The following is an 11658-nucleotide window of genomic DNA, read 5'->3' on the forward strand; positions in this document are numbered from 1 at the left end:
GTACATATATGAATAGATCCAGAATTAGCATGAAGAGAATAAAGACAGATATATAGGAAGTAGCTCAACACAATTTGGTTTGGGAGGCAAAGGAGGCTTAGTATTTGGGGGAATAAAAAAAGGGCTTTGTTTCTTCACAAAGAGGTATTTGAACTATGCTCAGGAATTCTATAAGACCAACGTAAGAAGGGAAGGCCTTCCAGCATGACAAATGCAAAAGTACATATATATGAAAAAAAAAAAAGAAGACTGGATTGCAGAGTATAAAATAGTAAGGAAATTCTAATGAGACTAAAAAACTCAGGATATAATGCCTCTGAACAAGTCAATTTTTGAATGATTTTCCCCACTCAGTTTCTGCTTATGGTATAAACCCAGGGTTATAATCCAGAAAAAGGTCGTATAGTGAACAGTGATGGTCATTATTGTGGAATATATTTCTCCTGGGTGGCAGAAAAATGTTTCACTGGAGAGCAGTCATCTGTAGACTGACCTACAGAAATGGCAAACTGTTTCTAAGATTTTATTAATAAAAATTGCATAGACATCATTTAAATTTCCTCTATATATGTAAACTTGTTTTACTTCCCCCCAATAATCAACCTTAGTTTCCCCCAGAATATTTCTCCCTCTTCATCTATAGTTGTTTTCAAACTTCCAGCTAAACCCCTCCCCCCTTTGATATGGCTAAAGTACTCAGATTACTGACCTTCAGTGAGGCTTGCCCTCCAGGAGCACAGTTTGCCCTGAACCTAAGACCCTGCCACTCCCCAGGGCCTGAAGATCACTGGTCACTGGATCAGATTTAAATTGTTTTGCTCCAACTTTCCAGATGATTCTTTTCAAGTAAATTAGAAAGAATCCTGAGTGTTCTTAGTCATTGTTTTTTCAGGCACTGAAGGAAAAATGTGGGAAGCTGCACCATTTTGAAAAAAGCCCCATAGAGAAAGTGAAAGAAAAACAACAAAACAAGGGACATGGGATACCACTCCAGATGATTAGAGCATCTTCATGAAGAAATAGTGGGAGAGAGAGAATTTTTTTAGTCAAAATTATAGTCACAGAATATGAGAGGTGATGGTCTTTGGAGACCATCTAGATCTTATTCTTCATTTACAGATGATGAAACTGAATGAAGAAGTGTTAGATAAACTGAATAGAATGATATTGTGACCAAATCATCAAAACAGGTGAAATTCAATAGCATTAATGTTTTAAGAAGGAAATAACCTTAATAAGTGAGCCTATCCAGTAAATGGCTCCTAGTAAATTTGTCATGGCTAATTAATTGGGAGTTAACTTTGATAGTGATACTTAACACCCAGACTTGTATTGGTAAATGGTGAATATGTCACAACTTTATGTGACATTTTGAGTTTCATCTTTTTATTATCATTTTATCATTACTTAAGCAGAGAAAATCAACAAAACAATCAAATCCTGATTTGATTTCTGTTTCCTGATTCCTATAGTAGAAATTTAACAATTGGCCCTCTGGAACTGGTTCAAACCTGCTTCAGCACACCTCTAGAGTCAGGTACAATAGAAAGAATATAGTCTCTGGGTTCACAGGGTCAGACTTCAAACCCTACCTCTAATACTTACTGTCTGTATGACTTTAAACAAGTGTCTTATCTCTATTTCTATTTCCTTATTTGTAAAATTAAGAAAGGGGATGGACTACTTGGCCATTGAGATGATCCTGTGAAGTAATTTGTATTTTAAAATACTATTCTGATATTTAAAAAAAATTTTAATTGCCTTCATCCTTGGGGGAACCTTGTCTCATGACTGTCCCTCTAACTCTCCCAAACCATAACTATGTCATGGTACAGATTGAAAAGGGCCCAGTGATGTTATATGAGACCAGAAATTTGACATTAATGTGAGGAATTATTTTCTTCCTCCTTGGCTCCATATTCTGGATGGTTTAATGGCTGTCCCCAAATTTCCTTTTAGATAATGGATCACCTTCAGGCCTCAGCAGCTATCTGAATACTGGTTTCAAGATGCTTAGGTTATTGAAATAAGACCCCATGACAAGAATAGCAACATCCAATTGCAAGCATACCAAAACATGTCACAAGATTGCAACACTGGCAACATCAGTATCTGGTTACTATTGTGTTGAATTAAATACTCTTCTAAAATACAAACAAAAACAGCCCCTGGAATCTGCTGAATAAAAAATGCAGTTTTCTATTGGCAGACTTGGGGGGGGGGGCAGTGTTCTTTATACCTGTAGCCAGAGGGTCGCCTAGAAAAGATCCCTGAGGGAAGAAAGAGAATTTAGAGAAAGGACCTTTATTCCTTTAAAGGAGCCTGTAGTTCACTGTACTTACAAAGCACACCTAAGGGATTTATATCCCTGTCCTACACATTTTTGGGCTCTGTCAGGTGACTGTCACCAACATCATTCTAAAATCTTTCTTTTATCCTATCCCTTGACTAAACTATCTCAACACAGAAACAAGCATCTACTGTGAACATAGGAAGAACAGAATGGTTATGCTGTGAACTTTGAGGTAAGTGTTGGATGAACTTAGAAAACTTATGATTATTGGAACATGGAAAACCTCATCCTTGGGTTGCCACTTGTAAGCACATTTTTTAAACTTCTGTGGTGGGTTCACAGAGTAGAACCAGGTGATAAACCTTTCAAATCCATTTGGAGAGCGACAGCTAGACACTTTCATACTCTTGTCCTGCTTCTACTCTCCAGTTTTTGCTCCACTGCTAGCCTAGGAAAGCCAGGAGAGGACTTGATATTTGACTCCCAACTCTTTCCTAAATTAAGAGTATCAGGGGGAAATACTTTCCTGATCTAGGTATTGGAGAGAAAGGTATGAAAAGTTAAAGAATATTAGTTAACTAATTGCTTACTCAAATAGCTGTTTTGCTTTTGATATAATCAGTATCCATATTTTACAACTAAAATCAACTTCATAGGAACTTGTATAAATCTTATTTGCAATATTATTCTGTTTTATCTGGACCTGTGATTTCACTGGTCTAGGACATTTTCTATCCATGCTGGTAGTTCCTGTTAGAAAGGAGAATTTTAGCCATGGATTCTACTTTCTTTGGGAACCTTTCAGAAGTCCCCCCAAATCCTAATGCCAGTTTTTCCTTGGCTTTTTTTAAGTCTAGAAGAAACACCTCAAATATTTTCTCAAATGACTAATATTGGAGATCTGTTAGAATGAGAACATTTTACTAGCCAAAAATTAGGCAAAAGGAAATAAAATGATGCCTATAAAGCAAGACATTTGAAGTTTAAAGTTAAGGCTGGCATATGTCACTATTTCTCTCAGGAACCCTAAGTTCCCTTATTTATGTTTCCCCATTCCCTATTTCTGTCCCACTGTTTTATGTTAGACCTCCCTGGTTGATGGATTTGGTTTGGTGAAGCTGTTGATGGTTCCAGTCTTCCAAAATCTGTTTTCTCCAAGTCCCAAGCTAAGTGTGGAAATCTAGAGCCTTGGGATGTCCCTCCTACCATATCCTTAGTTCAATTTCTCCTCCTGGAATAAGACCTATACTTTCCTCAGTTTAAGACTCCCTAGCCATGGTTCTGGACAAGTCCTCTAATCTTCTATTTGAGAGTAGAAAGAATTAATTAGTAGTGATAGTAATTAAAAGGATAATGGGAAGAAAGAGAAAGACTCTTCTTTATTAGTGTAACCATTAAGAAATGTAGATGATTTGTGGTTCACACAAAATTTACTGGAGAGGAGAATGTCCTATAGCTCAATGGATGACATCAACTGGGATCTGAATAGTATTCTTATAAACTTTTAATGAGGAGAAATGATTGCCTAAGGGTGGCAGTGGAAGGATCTGAAAGTGGCAGTGGAGAACATAGCCTATGTTGATTCCTTTTGTTGGCTCTTTGGCTCAGAAGACAAAAGAAGAAACAGTTAAGGACTTCTAGCCAAGCCTAGATATTATATTTCAAAAAATCACAAATGAAAATTGACAAGATCTATTAGAAATAGAGAGGAAAGTAAATACAAAAAGAATACACTGGTCACTGCCTAAAAGTAAAAGTTTTAGGAATGTTATAGTCAAAATCCACAACTCTCTTATCAAAGAAAAACACTGTAAACATCCAGAAAGAAGTTTAAGTATCAAAGAACCATAATCAGGATCTCACAAGACTTAGGAGTTCTATAAAAACAAACAACTCCCCCCAAAAACAGAGACTTTAGAATATTCCAAAAAAGCAAGAGATAAAGTCTTGCAACCAAGAATAATTAAGATGTGAATAATCCTACAAGAAAAAAAAAATACTATCTTTATGGAAAAGGGACTTTTCAAGTATTTATGATGAAAATATCACAACTGAATAAGAACTTTGAACTATAAACACCTAAAAAGATAAATTTATTTGAACAATTGGAAGGAACTATATGATGATGCAGTGCTAACATTATAATAGATATAAAGTTAAGACATAGAGAAAATGGGGAGAATGAGAGATGGAAGGGAGCATTTATTAAGCATCTGCTAAATTCTGGGGATACTAACAAGCAAACAAGACAGTTTCTCACTTAAAGGGGGCTTTTATTCTAATAGGGGAAGAAAAACTATAAAGGATAGCAGGAAAGATTGTTTAATCATAGCAGGGAGAGGAAAGAGGAGGGAGGAAAGGAGGCATGGAGTGAATTTAGAACTCAAGAATTAAAAAAAAATGTTAAAGTTTGCTTTTATGTGTAACTGGGGAAAAATAAAATATTTTTTTAAAAAAGATTTATTTTCAGGTCTCATTCTTTTGAATTTTTATTTCCAGGATGAATTGGATTGTGAAAACAATGAAAAAAAAGGGATTACTATATTCAATCAAGATGAATTAGACTCGTTAGATTAAAAAACTAAGTATAACTATAATGAGATTGGCTTTCTTGTGTGTGTTAAAAAAGCGATTATGGAATAATTCTGAAAATATTTTGAAAAAAACCACATCACTGGAATAAGCATTGCAAAGTATCCTCTCAAGAGGACTATCTTTAAATATATAATTGATTTAGATATGAAAATGAAATTAAAAAAAAAGAAAAATGATCTTTAGTTGAGAGTCACATCTCATGATAAAATAACGTAATTTGGATATCCAGTGATTTTTAACCTGGGGAGTTTCACTGAGTGTGTGATTCATTTATTTACTGGGGTTGATGGATTGCTTGAGTTAGGCAGTTCTGAGCTAAAGAGAAGGAATGGAAGAAAACAAACATATTTAAACACCTGCTATTTGCAGGCAATGTATTTGATCCTCAGAACAATAATGTCAGGAAAGGGTTATTATTATCTCTCTAGATTATTATTATTATTTTATCATTATATCATATTATGTTATAATGTATTATATTATATTTTACATATTATTTCATTATTATTATATCTTCAGATAATCTCCAGATTACATTTGAGGAAATTGAGGTAGACTAAGTGACTTGCCTAAGGTTATACAGCTAGTGAATATTTGAGACAGGTTTTGAACTCAGATTTTCCTGATGTGAGTCTAGCATTCAATCTCTGTTATCACCTAACTGTAATAGAACTAAAATCAGCTAGGTGTCTGAACTAAGTCTGGCATTTTTATGGGGAACCTTCAGGAACAGAGAGCCATGATGATGCTTAAGGAAATAGCCTAAATTAGAAAAAAGAAACAGATTAAACCTTCTATGTCTGTAAATATTGGAACTGGACCACTTTTGAATTAGTCTCAAGAAAATAATAAAAAAGAACAAACCAAAGGAAAAATGGAGGGTTAAGGAACTTGTTTGGTTTTTTTTTTTAAGATTTATTAACAGCATTTCAATATAATTGGCTTACTTTAATCCTACATGTTTTATTTTATGCATAGAAAACATGGTTTTGACAAAGAGTTCCAGACTGTATCAAACTATCAAAGGGATCCCATTACATAAAAGATAAGATAGAGGACTAATGGGTTTTGCAATGTTCATATTGACTTCATAAAATAAGTAGTCTAGAGTTAATAAAAATAGGAACTATAACTAATAATACATTATAAAGTCTTTTTGTTTGATCTCATTCCACAGGCCTGGGACTTAACTAATTTGTTTATGGACATATAGAGAAAATAAATAAGAAACTGAGTCTCATGTCCAGATCTTCTGATTGGTTGATTTTTTTTTCCCACTCCTTGGACTGGCTCAGTTTTACCCCCTCTTTAAACCTGACATACCCCAAAGTTCTGTTGAATAACTGGAGTATGCCTAATGAGCCAGTAACAGAAAATATCCTTCTAAAGATTAACATTACAAACCAACAAATATCTTTTCTACCCAGTTATTCTTGTGTTTTCTCAAAGTACAGAGACATGCATTAGGACAGTAAAGCATTTCCTGTTCTTAGTTTGTCCACAACATTTATAGAGTAGTTCACTATTCAGATGCACTGTGTTGTGATATAAGGCCTATAAAAGAGAGAGTAGTCCTTGCTTTTCAGTAGAGAAGCTAACATAGCACAGGTATACTTCAACTAATGCAATAGTAATATTTCTGAAGAGTGATGTTGGAATTTCATTTTTATACTCCTGGAGCATGTTGGGGTATGATGGGGGGAAATGGTGCTAGCATACCCTACCAAAAAGCTTATTGATTCTTCCCTTTCTATTCACTGCATCTACATGGCCCTCAGGGGAAAGGCCACTGAGAATGCTTTCCCCAATTGCTTAAAAGTAGCAGGAAGATATCTAAGCCTAGGAATCCTCCAGTGAATCCTTTTGTAAAGAGAATAATCACCAATGGCTTTTACATTGAGATTACTATGATAGCTCACCATGAAGTGGCCAAACATAAAGTCTACTCCATTTTTATTGCTGGCTGACTCATAAATAGAAATTTTAATAAATGTGGCAAATTCAAATTAGGAGGAACCAGTGGTACTTTCTAAGGCTGGTCATTCCTGTGTAGTAGGGGTAGATTTCATGTGAAATGAAGGAAGTCAAGGAATTTTGAGGGTAGGATGTTCAAAGAGGGAAGAAATTGGGATCAAGAAAACTGAACTTATTGCGGAGGGAGAATGGCATGCAAGTTACTGATGACAAGAAAAGTATGGACAGATGGGTTCATTTTTAAAGGAGAACTGATTACTTTTATATATATATATGATTTATTAATTTTATAATAATAATTTTTTTGACAGTACATATGCATGAGTAATTTTTTTTACAACATTATCCTTTATATTCACTTTTCCAAATTTTCCCCTCCGTCCCACTACTCCCTCCCCTAGATGACAGGCAATCCCATATATATTAAATGTGTTACAGTATAACCTAGATACAATATATGTGTGTAAAACCAAATTTCTTGTTGCACGGTAAGAATTGGATTCCGAAGGTATAAGTAACCTGGGTAGAAAGACAATACTGCAAATAGTTTACACTCCTTTCCCAGTGTTCTTTCTCTGGGTGTAGCTGTTTCTGTCCATCATTAATCAACTGGAACTGGATTAGCTCTTCTCTATGTTAAAGATATCCACTTCAATCAGAATATATCTTCATACAGTATCATTGTTGAAGTGTATAATGATCCCCTAGTTCTACTCGTTTCACTCAGCATCAGTTGATGTAAATCTCTCCAAGCCTCTCTGTATTCCTCCTGTTGGTCATTTCTTACAGAACAATAATATTCCATAACCTTCATATACCATAATTTATCCAACCATTCTCCAATTGATGGACATTCATTCATTTTCCAGTTTCTAGCCACTATGAAAAGGGCTGCCACAAACATTTTGGCACATACAGGCCCCTTTCCCTTCTTTAGTATTTTCTTGGGATATAAGCCCTTGTGGAAGCACTGCTGGATCAAAGGGTATGCACATTTTGTTAACTTTTTGGGCATAGTTCCAAATTGCTCTCCAGAATGGCTGGATTTTTTCACAACTCCACCAACAATGCATCAGTGTCCCAGTTTTCCCACATCCCTTCCAACATTCATCATTATTTTTTCCTGTCATCTTAGCCAATCTGACAGGTGTGTAGTGGTAGGAGAGCTGATTACTAAGCAAATATAATCTTAGGAAACTCTGAGACAAACAGCTAGAAGAAGATATGAAGAGACATGTGTCTTTCTGAGAAGGAGAGCTTTCAGTGTGCCAGAATATGAAATGTTAGAGGAAAAGACACAAGAAATTTTTTTTTTATTCACAACAGAGAATAATTATAAAGGGCACAAAAGGAAGGCAGAGGGAGATAGAGACTGAAAAATGTTAGGGTTGTTGATTATTGAAGAGGTAACCTAGAGGGAGGGGGAAAATGGATGAGGATTGACTTTGAGGTTAATCTCAGCCTTCCTACTTGGGAATTACATTAGTAAGGCAACCCTTCTTTTCCCTTTCCAATATCCTTTCTTTCTCTCTGCAACTCAACTCTGTAAGCATTTATTAGTCCTCTAGTATATGCCAGATATTGTCTTGTCTGGTTTAGAAAGATAAAAACTATGGGACTCACATTCTATTCTTTTCGGTTCTGAGAAAATCACAAGAAAGGGGAAAGGCCCTCAGGTCCTGGGAAGTGGAAGCATTGAAAAGGGCTAGTTTTATTTCTGATCCCTGGGCAAAATGAGAGCTTGTATCTCCCAACTCTCTCTCTCCCCTCCATAATAAAGCCAATATCGAATTTGTCAGGTGGGGCAAATCACACAGAAGAAAAGGGAAATGTAAAGACTGGGGATTGCTCATACTTCAAGTCTGCTAATATAGCCCAGGAGTCTTATTGACCCAAGATAGGATTTCAGTGTTGAAATCACTTTGTTGATTAAGGGATAACATTTGACTTCAGACCAATTTTTCTTCAAAATCAGTTTGTCAACTGCAGCCTGAGTTAATGAGACTTCTCTCAGGCCTTGTTTCTCTTCCCTGCCCCCAAGTCCAGCCAAGCTCCCAGCTGTTAACTTGAGCAAACAACAATTAATTGTAACCTGGCTCAACTGTGGAACTAAGGTCTGTAATTAAAAGCTTCTCTCCATGAAAAGGACACCCTTGCTACATTGATGTCAAAGCCACAAAGGAAAAGGCTTTGCCAAAGAAGAATCAAGAAAGTCCAGTTGGAAAGCAACTCTTTCAAACAAATAACTCAGAGACCAGCAAGCATGGCCCACAGAAACTAATAAGCTGTCCTGTGACTATTCCAGCGTCTGTTTCTCTTTTGTGCATTTTTTTTTCACTTATCAAGAATTTATTTTTCTTTTCTTATCTTTTCTCATTTAAAAAAAGAAAAACAAAACCTTTGTAACAAATAAGCAGAGTCAAGCAAAACAAATTCTTATATTGGCCAAGCCTGAAAATGTGTGATCTTAATCTGCCTTTGAGGCTATCATCTCTATCATGAAGAGCAAATTTCATCATTGGTCCACTGGAATTATAACTGATCAAAGAATTAATCAGAGATTTTCAGTTATCCAAAAATTTTTATTTTTATAATTTTGATGTTACAGTCTAAGTTGTTTTCCTGGTTTTGCTTACTTCATTTTATATCAATTCATGCAAATCATCACAGATTTCTCTGAAACCATGTTTCTTTATTTCTCATAACATAATCATATTCTATTATATCCATATATCATAATCTTTTTTAGATGTTCCCTAATTAATAGGTACCCCTTTAGTTTCCTGTTTTTTGCCATCAGTAAAGAGCAGCTATAAATATCTTGACATATACATAGTATTTTTTTTCTTTCTTTAATCTCCTCAAGGTTTATATGCCTAGTATTGATATTTCTTTGGGTCCATTTAATAAATTTTAATCCAAATTAAAGTAGCCCATAGGGCAATTTTTAAGCCAGAACAAACATACTAGCTGTTATTATCAAGAGGATGGCCCAGTACCTTGCATTGCTTCTTCAAGAGTCAGTATAGTTTGATAAGAACAATGCCCAAAAGAAGAAGAAGAATGAGGATTCACTTCCCCAGTTCCATCTGCTCTCCCCTTCTTCCCCCACCATAAAAGTTAGGCTCTATTTCCCCTAATAAGCAACAAAGCCAGAGCTTTAATCACTGAAGGGCTGCAACAAGGCACAAGCTATCTTTTAGGCAGCTTCTGATTGGCTGTGTGTAAAGCTTCCTGAAGCTTTATTATATTAAATAAATATTATTTATTTATTTATTCCCTTTATTTATGGTAGATGACAGAAGACTACTTGAGTTGCTACATCTTGTCCTGCTGAACAGACATATTTTCTCAGAGAAATGACATCAGATGGATGGGTATCTATAGAAAGAAAATGCTGCTATATTTTTTCATCTCCTTGTAAATCTTTTGTTAACTATTCAAAAACCTATGAATTCCTTTTTGCATCTTAATATAAGATTTGTATTAACAGAAAACTGATGTGAAGCCAGCTCTTTTTTATTTTATTTTTTATTAAAGCTTTTGTATTTTCAAAACATATGCTTGGATAACTTTTCAGCATTAACCCTTGCAAAATCTTGTGTTCCAATTCCCTCTCTTCTTCCTCCCCTCCCCTAGATGGCAAGTAATCCAAAATATGATAAATATGGTAGAAATATATGTTAAATCCAAAATATGCATACATATTTATACAAATATCTTGCTGCATAAGAAAAATGAGAAAGAAAATAATGAAAATAAAATGCAAGCAAACAACAACAACAAGTGAAAATGCTATGTTGTGGTCCACACTCAGTTCCCACAATCTTCTCTCTCTCTAGGTGTAGATGACTCTTTTCATCACAAGATCATTGGAACTGGCCTATCTCATTACTGAAGAGAGCCATGTCCATCAGAATTGATCATAATACAATCTTGCTATTGCCACATACCATGATCTCCTGGTTTTGCTCATTTCACTTAGCATCAGTTCATGTAATTCTCTCCAGGCCTTTCTGAAATCTTCCTACTGGTCATTTCTTACAGAACAATAACATTCCATAATATTCATATATTACAATTTATTCAGCCATTCTCCAATTGATGGGCATCCATTCAATTTCCAGTTTCTGGCCACTACAAAAAAGGCTGTCACAAACAATTTTGCACATACAGGTTCCTTTCCCTCCTTTAAAATCCCTTTGGGATACAAGCCCAGGAGAAACATTGCTAGGTGAAAGGGTATGCACAGTTTGATAACCCTTTGGACATAGTTCCAAACTGAAGCCAGTTCTTAACAACTGTCTTCTGTATAACTAATACCCAAACTCCTGTACTGCAGGTGGATCATAAAATCTTGACCAACTGAGCGAATAGCCCGCTATTTAGTTAGGTAGAGTTTTTCTATATTCTCACTTTACCCTCAACTTCAAATTCATAATTGTAAGTTATTAATCACCTTGAATTCATTCTATGAACAAAAGTTTTCCAATTTAGAATAGGAAACTTTGCTCCATATGAAAATGCTAATTGCCCTTTCATATGCTTTGGAGTATGTGGGTGTATGTGTATGTATATATGTATGTGTGTGTGTGTCTGTGTGTGTCTGTGAATTTGCATTGAATTAGGATAGAAATGTTTTAACAAGGACTCCAGAATTTGAATCAATCTTATTTGGAATTAGGTATGTACTTTGGGGAAACATGTTAAGTAGAAGGTTACTGCCTGATATAAATAAACTTTCTTTGTAAAATCAGAGTAAGTCCTGATTCAGTCACTTTCTATGAAAATTCACT

This window comes from Sminthopsis crassicaudata, chromosome 1 (assembly GCF_048593235.1).
Source record: "Sminthopsis crassicaudata isolate SCR6 chromosome 1, ASM4859323v1, whole genome shotgun sequence".
NCBI classification, from domain to species: Eukaryota; Metazoa; Chordata; class Mammalia; order Dasyuromorphia; family Dasyuridae; genus Sminthopsis; species Sminthopsis crassicaudata.